The following is a 10,456-nucleotide window of genomic DNA, read 5'->3' as shown; positions in this document are numbered from 1 at the left end:
AGTCTACACAACTACTGTATTTTCCAGTTTATGAGTCAGATTTTTTTTTCACTTGTTTTGCTCATTCCACGATTTATATTTTGATGCAACTTATTTATCGAGAAAATTGCTACCTTGTCATCTATTACTACAAGATGGCACCATCTATACGTGTGACAAGCTGCTGCTGCATTCTGATCTGAAAGAGGTGCTGTGAGTCATATGGTGGAGTAGGTGGTGGTAATGCACCATTAAACTGGATGCCAGCCACTATCAAATGAAGAAAATCTGAATAACAAAGACAGAGTGAGTAAAATTAACAAATCATGTTCTCAAATAAAAAGAGGGAATATAACTTCATACTACTTGGCATTCCAAATGTTTAGACGGTGTGGCAGGACAAGAACAGCAACAAGCAAAACAGCTAGGCTAAAGTAAGGTTTTTACAGTATGTTTTAAAAATGTAAAAGAACTTTCAGACAGTTTACACTGAGTGAGGTAAACCTGTGCATGTCCTTTGTACAGAGCCACTGCCAATTACCACTAGAAGGCCGTTTACACTTTTTTGTGCCTGGTACAGTAATATTCATTACCCCATGAGCTTCTGCTTGCTAATGTTGCTTTTGCATTATGAATTGCATATGAATTTTGCACTGATTAAAGTGTTATTGCTAATTGTTGCATCAGGCAATAACACCATGTGTCAAAAATAATTGTGACTTATAGACTGAGGAGACGGTCTATAATGCCTCTTCATGATGGATTTTTGGAGAGATACAACTAATACGCCAGTGCAAAGTATAGTCTGGAAAATACAGTGCATTGCTTCCTTTTTGTATATTTTAATCATGTTGAATGTTTTTATTATGATTGAATTGAAATATGATCTGTGTTTTAATTTTGAAAATTTCTTGTCTGGCTCCATCAGCTCTGCAGTTTGACATGGCCAGGTCCACCTACAACAAATTACTTTTCACATCAAAAATTTATATATGTGATGACCAATCACAAAGCACTTCATTTTAATGTATATTTAATCCGTTGACAGCCCTCATTATAATCCATTTTTAAATGAAGGCTTTGCCATTTTTGGCATTCAATTGCATGAACCTGCATGTGTGTTGCATTCAACAGAGAGATTTTTTTTTTGCCCGTTTATTTGAGCCACACAATTCAACCCCTTGGTTCAGCCATGGATTAATTGTAAAATTTCCATAATAATGCAGTATGCAGATTTATTGTGAAGTAATTGTGTAAATCTCAATGCAAAGTTGCCATGAAATCAAAGCAGTTGGGAGTTCACGTAAACGGAGCCTGTTAAAAGTAGACAGCCTCTGCTGCTTTGCCCTCTGCTTGACTTGAGGCAAAATGGTGTAGGCTCCATGCAGGTCAGGATCCAAGCATGGGAAGAATCACTCCAAAATATCAGGAGTTGAGGACAGATTGTGTGACGCGCTTTCTGTGCTGACCTCACAGAACCGAGTATGGGCACAGCCAAGGTGGCTTATAATCCACTAACCTACCAAAAATAAATAAATACTTTTCCCGACTCTTGCTGAATGGTGCAAAGCTTGGAAAGCAAAGCTCCCCCCTCCCTTTTTTTAAATTTTTGGGTCTGAAAAATGATACAATCTGTGACTTTAAAACCCTGCTTTGCTCTGATTTGTATTGGGAGTTTTGTGATCCATTGCACCCTTAGTGACTTGTAATATCTTTGATGGGCCAGAAAATACACAAGTTACCGGAAGGCAGAGCCAGTGGATAAAAAGTCTTAATGTCTACCCCGGGGTTTGAATTAGCGGCGTGCAGATGACCTTTGAGCATTTGAGGTGATGTTCTTATACCATTGCTGATATTTAAGTTTTTGTTTGTTTTTAATCGGTTTGCCTGCGCTGTGATTTGACTTCCGTGTCGGCTAACTGTATATTTGCATTTATATGACCGGATGAGTGTCTGCTTCCGGCAGATTAGAATAAGTCTTTGTTTCCTCACCAGTAACATGGTGAGCAAAGCTTTTGAGTGTGTAGATCGTGATAATTTGTTGCTATGTTTGCAAGAAGATATGTATTTATTTCTGTACTGAGAAAATCTAATTTATTTTCCAGATAATTTTAATGAAGAGTTTTTAGATGAGTGGATTTCATTCCTGATTAGAAACCACGTCGGAGTGGCCCCCCCTTTCTTAGCTGCACTAACATTTGTGAGTCATTTGCAACAGTATTCCTGTAAGCGCTTTGAGTTTGCTGACCCAGTGGAGCCGATTAAACGTAACGTTCACATGGTAGAAGCCGCGGGACGGACTTGAGGACGCACGTGTGAAGGTTTCAGATGATACACGTTGGAGGAGACGAGATGCGACCCTGCAGGACCAAAACACGCCTCTCCCTTCTCTCGAAGCGCCCGTCGTCCTTGGATAAAACAGCTTGGCTTTAAATACGGAATTCTACATTAGCCTGTGCCCTTCTTCTTGCTGCCTTATTGAACATTCCCAGCATTTCTTTTAGAAATGTGCACACATCTCAGTCTGGGCTGATCAAGCTTCTCAGAGTGCAAATCCTTTTTTTCTCTCTCTCTGTTCCATGTGTCGATCCATGATCAGGGTTTTTATTGCAACATATTTCTGCGCAGGCACAGTTCTAATTTGAGGTGGTATCTCTTCGCCTTTCTGATGGAACATCAACTGTGGTCGCTAGGCATGTTCTCACTACAACTGAATTTTAATGGCTGACAGTTTTCCGTGCTGCCGTAGCTTAACCTGCTTCCCAATTGTGGATCCTTCCTATGGAGGCCATAGATCCGCAGAGATCTGAAGATTGGGCGATGTGGAAGTAGGACGAGTTAGTCCATGGGCCAAGAAGGTTTTCTGTACCACTTAAGGTAACAAAACAATACTTAGAATCCAGCCTCAGTGTACCATGGCCTACACAGAGTGCATGATAGCCACCCCAGGGTGGTACTTATAGCCAGGTAGGGGTCAATGACGAATCACACAGAGGTCAAAATGTAAAAATTCTTCATTCATCTTAAAACTATACCACATTATTTGTGTGATCATAACAATTCCAAAAAGTTATAGTTTGGACTATCTATGACTGATTGTCCTGGAGTTATGAGGTAAAAACAGCAACTATGGTGACAAAAGTCAGTTTCAATTTGTACAGGGGTTAAAAGTTAAAGTTGCTCCAATTTCAGTAAAAATGATGCACATTAATGGTTGGGTTAATAGGGTTCTAAAAAGGAATAGTTTACACCATCTGTCATACTTAGTTATCATGTTACAGGGTAACATATGTCACACGAAAATTCAGTAAGGTACGTGTATATATACACGTACGTGTACGTATATCTTATATATTATATTCCAGTTCTAAGGTGGAACTATGCCAGTATACAAAGGTATATCTAAAAAGGAAGAGTAAAATAGGAGAGTAGAGTAGAGCCACTTAGGTGCCTGGTCTTGAGAACCAGGGATGGTACGTTGTCAAAGAATCCAATGTACATAGACCTTGTTTGACCGTTACTTTGGAAATCAAACATTTAACGCAGTCAAAACTATTTCAGTCAAAACAATTTTATTTATTAATCCTTTTATTTCAACAAATAATTTGCATCATCTGGATTCTAAGTGTCGTTTCGTGGTACCGATTAGGTCAAAATTGATGACTGGCTCATAGACGAAGTTAGCCGTCTGTTTTTGTTTTTTAAATACTGCTGTTCCTCTGTGTGACCACAGCTGGTGTCCTTCATGAAGGTGGGACCAACAAACATTTGAAAGCGAGTTTTGAAGCTTAAAATGGAGTTCGATACTCAAAAGAAAGAGGAAAATATATATATATATATATATATATATATGGGTGTATCGTAACACTAAATTACCAACATTCTGTTTAATATTTTTATTTGAATTAATCACTGGGTCAAAAGCTGAAATCAATCTGAACTGATGTTCTCGGTAAACCAAAATTTACTGTCAAATCCTTCTGCTGAAAATCTTTTCTTGGGTTTATCACCACATCTGCATTGATTTGGTTCTTCATCTACCATCACACGTCCGAATTCTGGCCTTAGGAATCACTCTGGAAACGCATGGATTTGAATCAGGATGTGTGATACTCGTGTCTTAACCGGTCCTCTGTGCCTCGTTTCCCATTGACCATTTACCAACATAGAGAAGGACGAACAGTTAGTTTGAACCCACCTTCTGCTGAAAGCCTTTTATATTCGTTCATTGGTCTGATTTTTGAATAATTATCAAGAAATGTTTGCACCAAAAAAAGAGAGAGAAGAGGTTAGTGAAACATGAATTTCATTCCCAGGTGTACAAAAACCCTCAAGTTTGGTTCCTCTCATGTGAAATTATGTTTATATTCTTTGCATGGCATTTTGGAAATATTAATCACAGCACAGATTTGTATGAAATGGACCTCTGTAATATAAGAAATATTTAATTGTAATAAATAATATATGAGTTTGAACGTGTGTGTTTGTTTTTTGTTGGAACAACTGACAAGATGTAGTTACAGCAGTTGCCCACATGGTGGCTCACTTAGACAGTATTTTTGTGGCATCAATGGGGCGTAAAACATCAGTGACCAAAGTGAGTGTTTAGATAATATACACATATTAAATAGAAATACACATTTTTGTGTTTTCTGGGGTTTTTGTTTTTTAATGTTATTGTTGTAACATCTCTTCAACATCGTGTTGAGGTCTGGGACAGTGCCAAAGGAGTGTCAGACTGGGGTGGTGGTCTCCAGATTTAAAAAAAAGGGGACTAGAGAGTGTGTGCCAACTAGAGGGGCAGCCTCCCTGGTAAAGTCTACTCCAGGGTGCTGGAAAGTTGGGTTCAGCCAATAGTTGAACCTCTGATTGAAGAGGAACAATGCGGGTTGTGTCCTGGTTGTGGAACAACTGACCAGCTCTTCACTCTCACAAGGATCCTGGAGGGTTCCTGGGAGTATGCCCATCCAGTCTACATGTTTTGTGGACTTGGAGAAGGCGTATGATTGGGTACCCTGAGAAATACTGTGGGAGGTGCTGCAGAAGTATAGAGTGAGGGGGTCACTTCTTAAGGCCATCTAAGCTCTGTACTCACAAATCGAGAGCTGTGTTCAGGTTCTCCGCAGTAAGTCAAACTTGTTTCTGGGCTGCTCCTTATCATTAATCCTGTTTGTGATATTCATGGACAGGATATCGAGGCGTGGTTGTGGGGGGGAGGGTCTTTAGTTTGGTGGGTTGAGGACCTCATTTACTGCTTTTTGCAGATGATGTGGTCCTGTTAGTATCATCGGCCTGTGACCTCCTGCACTCATTGAGTCAGTTCGCACCCGAGTGTGAAGCGGCCGATGTCACCTCTAAATCTGAGGCCATGGTTCTCAGCAGGAAACTGATGGATTGCCTACTCGGGGTAAGGAATGAGGTCTTACCCAAAGTGAAGGAGTTCAAATATCTCGGGGTCAAGTTCATGAGTGAGGAGACAACGGAGGTGAGATTGGCCGGAGATTCGGTGCAGCATGGACTGTGTTGCATTCGCTCTACCGTACTGTTGTGCCGATAAGGGAGCTGAGCCAAAAGGCAAAGCTCTTGATCTACTGGTCAGTCTTCGTTCCTACTCTCACCTATGGTCATGAGGGTTGGGTCATAACCGAAAGAACTCAATCGTGGGTACAAGCAGTCAAAATAGGTTTCCTCAGGAGGTTGGCTAGTGTCTCCCTCCAAGATAAGGTGAGAAGCTCAGTTATTTGTGAGGAGCTCTGAGCAGAGTCACTGCTCCTTCATGCTGAAAGGAGCCAGTTGAGGTGGTTTGTGCATCTGGTATGGATGCCCCCTGGGCGCCTACCTAGGGAGGTGTTCCTGGCACGTCCATCTGGGAGGAGACCCCGGGGAGGACCCAGGACTAGGTGGAGAGATTATATCTCCACACTGGTCTGGGAACACCTCAGGATCCCCCAGTCAGAGATGGTCAATGTGTTCGGTGAAAGAGAAGTTTGGGGTCCCCTACTAGAGCTGTCGTATGTAATCCCATTAATTGTGACAACTTTACATTTACTTTTAATTTTTTATTTTGTATTTGCACACCTTTTTGTATTTATTTGACACTTTATTTTTTTCCCCTCTCCCAAAAAAGGTACCAAAAAACTTTTTTTTTTGTCTTAACAGGAATCACTGCTTTATGAGCTTCGAGCCAAAAAACAGAAAATGGAGAAAGCCAGAATCCAATATGATGATAAATTTGCTCTGATACCTCCAGCAGATGTCACACGAGTCTTTTTTAACAAAAGAAGTAATGAAAAAAAACTTGATTTTTCCAACATGAGAGTCTCTAAAGTTGAGTATGTTTTATGTGTGCCATTTCCACAAGTGCTGCTGGTGCAGTGCCAAAACCTACACCTTTTAAAATTTAAATAGCGACCAACACTTGATTTGATTAATATCTGTTGTTTTTCTCTTTATGTTCTTCTCATCTTTCCACCTGAAATGTCGCCCGTCCACGTGCTCCACTGTGTGTTATAGATCAAGGACAGCGGTTGCACTTGTTTGTCCACACGCTCTGCACTTTTACTACAACGGGAGGAATTTGGTGCTTGTTCAAAGGGTGCTATGGCACAGAAGCCAGGAATTGAACCAACAACCCTTTCTCACACTCAGTATGAATCCTCAGATATACGTATGTAACTTTTTGAACACAACTCCTTTGATTTGAAACCAAGTTGTGTGGAATGGGTCAAAGTTCAGCATCTTAATTGTGGGTGTACACGTATGCACACTCACTGACTGGATATGAGTTCCTCCCACATGTCAAAAAAGTGTTGGCAAAGGCATTGGATCACATCTTCCATCGTGTCTGAGCAGGCGACTGTTTCATTTCAAATCCCAGGTCTTGTAATTGTGCAGCTGCAAGGTTTTTGCACTGACTCATTTGGCAGAACTCTGAATTTTTCCAACATTTCCTGCTCTTTTAGATGTCTGTTCTGTGCAGCATGCCAATCAGGACAAACATGGAATTGTTATTATTATTGCTATTTGCATTCCTTACCCCCAATAAACTCTATGATTTGGAATTTATGCACCGCAAAAAAATCTCTGCAGAGGCTGCTCAGCCTTCTGCCTGTTTAAACCTTAATCCTGCTCGCATTTGCATTTTTACCTCCACCAACAAAGTTGGGTGGAGCTTATGTTTTCACCCCTGTTTGTATGTTTGTGAACAGCCTGTAACCCACAATTTCTCATATATTGTTATGAAATGTTTTACAGAGGATTCATATCCTGATAGGCAAGAACGGATAATTTTGCAGGGTCAAAGTCAGGAAAAATCCCTATCGTTTAATGTTTCTTTGTAGGCTCTCAGTTGTCCAGGTGGTTTCCATAGTAGAGAAGCTTGAATCTTCGACTGGACTGGGTTGCTTGACCATTTGTTCATGGTAATGAGTCATTCACATCATCAGGAGATGCATCAGTCCCATTATTAGGAGGGACAGCTACCCTGTCATTAGGAGGGTGCTAACTAGAGCACAATAGGTGCTAATTAAAGCAATTGTTTAATCACTAGCCAATAGCAGTCTCCCTCTCTATAGGAGGCATCTGGTTAGGTTTAAAACTCCAGCTTTTATGGCTTCTGTTTGCTCTTCTCGACAAGGGTCAGACAGAAGTCAGACTACCAGAGCAAGAAGTTTAGCTGAGGAAGCTTCTGCAATTTGAAGTGAAACGTCCTCGCGTCAAGCAACCCAGTCCAGTCGAAGATTGGAAGATGTATATTTCACATTATATCTTAATTAAATGTGTCCCAGTCACTCTCATATTTGAAAGTGAGGTGCAGACTGGCACTCACTATCACCTGACAAAGTTTGAAAGATTATATCTCAATCAAAAGTGCCTCAATCACTCTCATTTGTAACAATGACGTGCAAACTGACACTCTCAGTCAATAGACGTAGTTTCACCTGCATCTGATCCAGATTGCAGATTCAGCAGATATTTGATTTTAATATTGAAAAGCCCTTTTGAACTATATTTTGTATTATATTTTAGCTTGTGAAAAGCCACTTGTAACAGGACTTTGACCTTGAAATTTTTTTCCAAGGTAAAAATTTGTGGAATTGGAAAGTAGTGTTGGCAGAGGTTTGTGTTCTACGAACAAAGTGCTCTAGTTAGAAATGATACAGACATGAAAGAAGCAGCAGGTGTAAAACTGTGTGTGTGTGTGTGTGTGGAATCCACACTTTGAATCTCTTTATGATCCACATGAGTCACACTTTCCCCAAAAACTTTCATCTTTTATTTCAGTCTGCAGCTGAAGTCGTCACTGTGCAAACTGCAGAGTTTTATGTGTCAAATTCATTTAAAAGAAAATAGTGAGAAAGTATTAATATTGGATCCATTACGTAATTATTTTAGAGGTTTTAATTTCAAAACACCCTCAGCTCATTCATGTGTCAGATTAAACCAGCAATAAGGTGTGAGAATGACATGAACAGTATCTTTTGTGCCTTTTATTCAGATTTAGTGGGACACTAATGGTATCAGAGAGAAAAATATTACTAATGATTTTCTGTTATTCTTGCTTCAGTGTCATTATATAAAAGTATTTTTTCATCCTATAAATCATCATTGTGGCTTTTATTACAGAATGGAGAAAACACTAATAGTGGCTGTTTTTCATTTTGTGTGTGTGTGTGTGTGTTGTGCGCAACTCCCCACAATACCAGAGTGGTGGATAATATTACACGCTCAGAGAAATAAACCTGTTTAGTTTGAAGAAAAATGTGTCCTGTTATGACAAATCAAGATGTCGTGTGGAAAAAGGACAACTTCAGCAGCGAAAATGACTAGAATTCAGATCAGGGAGACAGACACCCTCTCTACTTTTAAGATTAGGCTTAAAACTTTCCTTTTTGCTAAAGCTTATAGTTAGGGCTGGATCAGGTGACCCTGAACCATCCCTTAGTTATGCTGCTATAGACGTAGACTGCTGGGGGGTTCCCATGATGCACTGTTTCTTTCTCTTTTTGCTCTGTATGCACCACTCTGCATTTAATCATTAGTGATCGATCTCTGCTCCCCTCCACAGCATGTCTTTTTCCTGGTTCTCTCCCTCAGCCCCAACCAGTCCCAGCAGAAGACTGCCCCTCCCTGAGCCTGGTTCTGCTGGAGGTTTCTTCCTGTTAAAAGGGAGTTTTTCCTTCCCACTGTAGCCAAGTGCTTGCTCACAGGGGGTCGTTTTGACCGTTGGGGTTTTACATAATTATTGTATGGCCTTGCCTTACAATATAAAGCGCCTTGGGGCAACTGTTTGTTGTGATTTGGCGCTATATAAAAAATTGATTGACTGATTGATTACTGATGACACACTTCTGTCAGCCTGAACTTTCAATTTTAACTGTGTTAAATACAAAATTGCTGCAAACTCTTAAAATTTAGAAATGAATAAATCAATCAATGTATATATATGTAACAATGTGTGTGTGTACACACACACACACATTTGTGACCACAGACAAGCTGCAAAACAGATTTTAACAAAATATACACATAACAGTAACACTATATTCATGTAACAGTTAAAGCAGACAATAATGACTTATTTTTTTACTGTTATCACACTGTATCATAAACAACAACCAAAAAACGGATACAAAGATGCAGACAATGAAAATTTCTAAATTCCATTACATCTAATTACAAATACAAAGGCACAACAGACTGAAGTGCATTTTAAGCTCACTGGAGAACAGAAAGATTCATCATTTTAATGCAACACTAACATTTAGCATTTACATGTTCATCCACTCAGGTCCATAAGTATTTGGACTGCAAAAATTTTAGTTATTCATCTTATGTGCATCACCGCGGTGGAGTTTAAATATTATATCTTCTGCTTTAATACACATTCCTACCATTTTCAGAGGCTGTAGGTAATTGGAAAATGTTTTTTATTTGTCTTTTTACATGCAAATCATCACTTTTACAGCCAGTTGTCTTTTGACTAGTCAGGGGATAGATACATGAACATTTCCAAGTCACCGAATATGTCTTGGAGTTTGTTTGCATCAATCATGAAGAAATACACATTACGGTTGCTGTTGTTGTTGTTCTCCTTTTGCCTGCTCCTGTTTTTGAGCAGGGTTACCACAGCAGCAGGGAGTGGCTTCCCTCACTAGTCTCCTTTTGCATAGTCACTCAGTTTTTGAGTACTGCCTACTCCAGACAGACTTAATGTGCAGTACCATATTGTTTGCTGTAAATGATGCAAAAAACATATATTCGGTGACTCTGAAATGTTCATGTATCCATCCCCCGACTTGTCTGAAGAAAACTGTTTGTCTTAACAACAATCTTGATATTGAACTTGTCCAATTATTTATGGCCTCTAAAATGAAGGCACTACATATACAAATTATCTGTAATTTCTAAATGGTTAAAGTGATATATTCTTCTTCAATTAAGAGTCAACATGATGTTTAATTTCAATTTGATTGTG

The sequence above is a fragment of the Thalassophryne amazonica genome, chromosome 19, assembly GCF_902500255.1.
Source record: "Thalassophryne amazonica chromosome 19, fThaAma1.1, whole genome shotgun sequence".
Lineage (NCBI taxonomy): Eukaryota > Metazoa > Chordata > Actinopteri > Batrachoidiformes > Batrachoididae > Thalassophryne > Thalassophryne amazonica.
Note: the sequence above shows the minus strand (reverse complement) of the source record.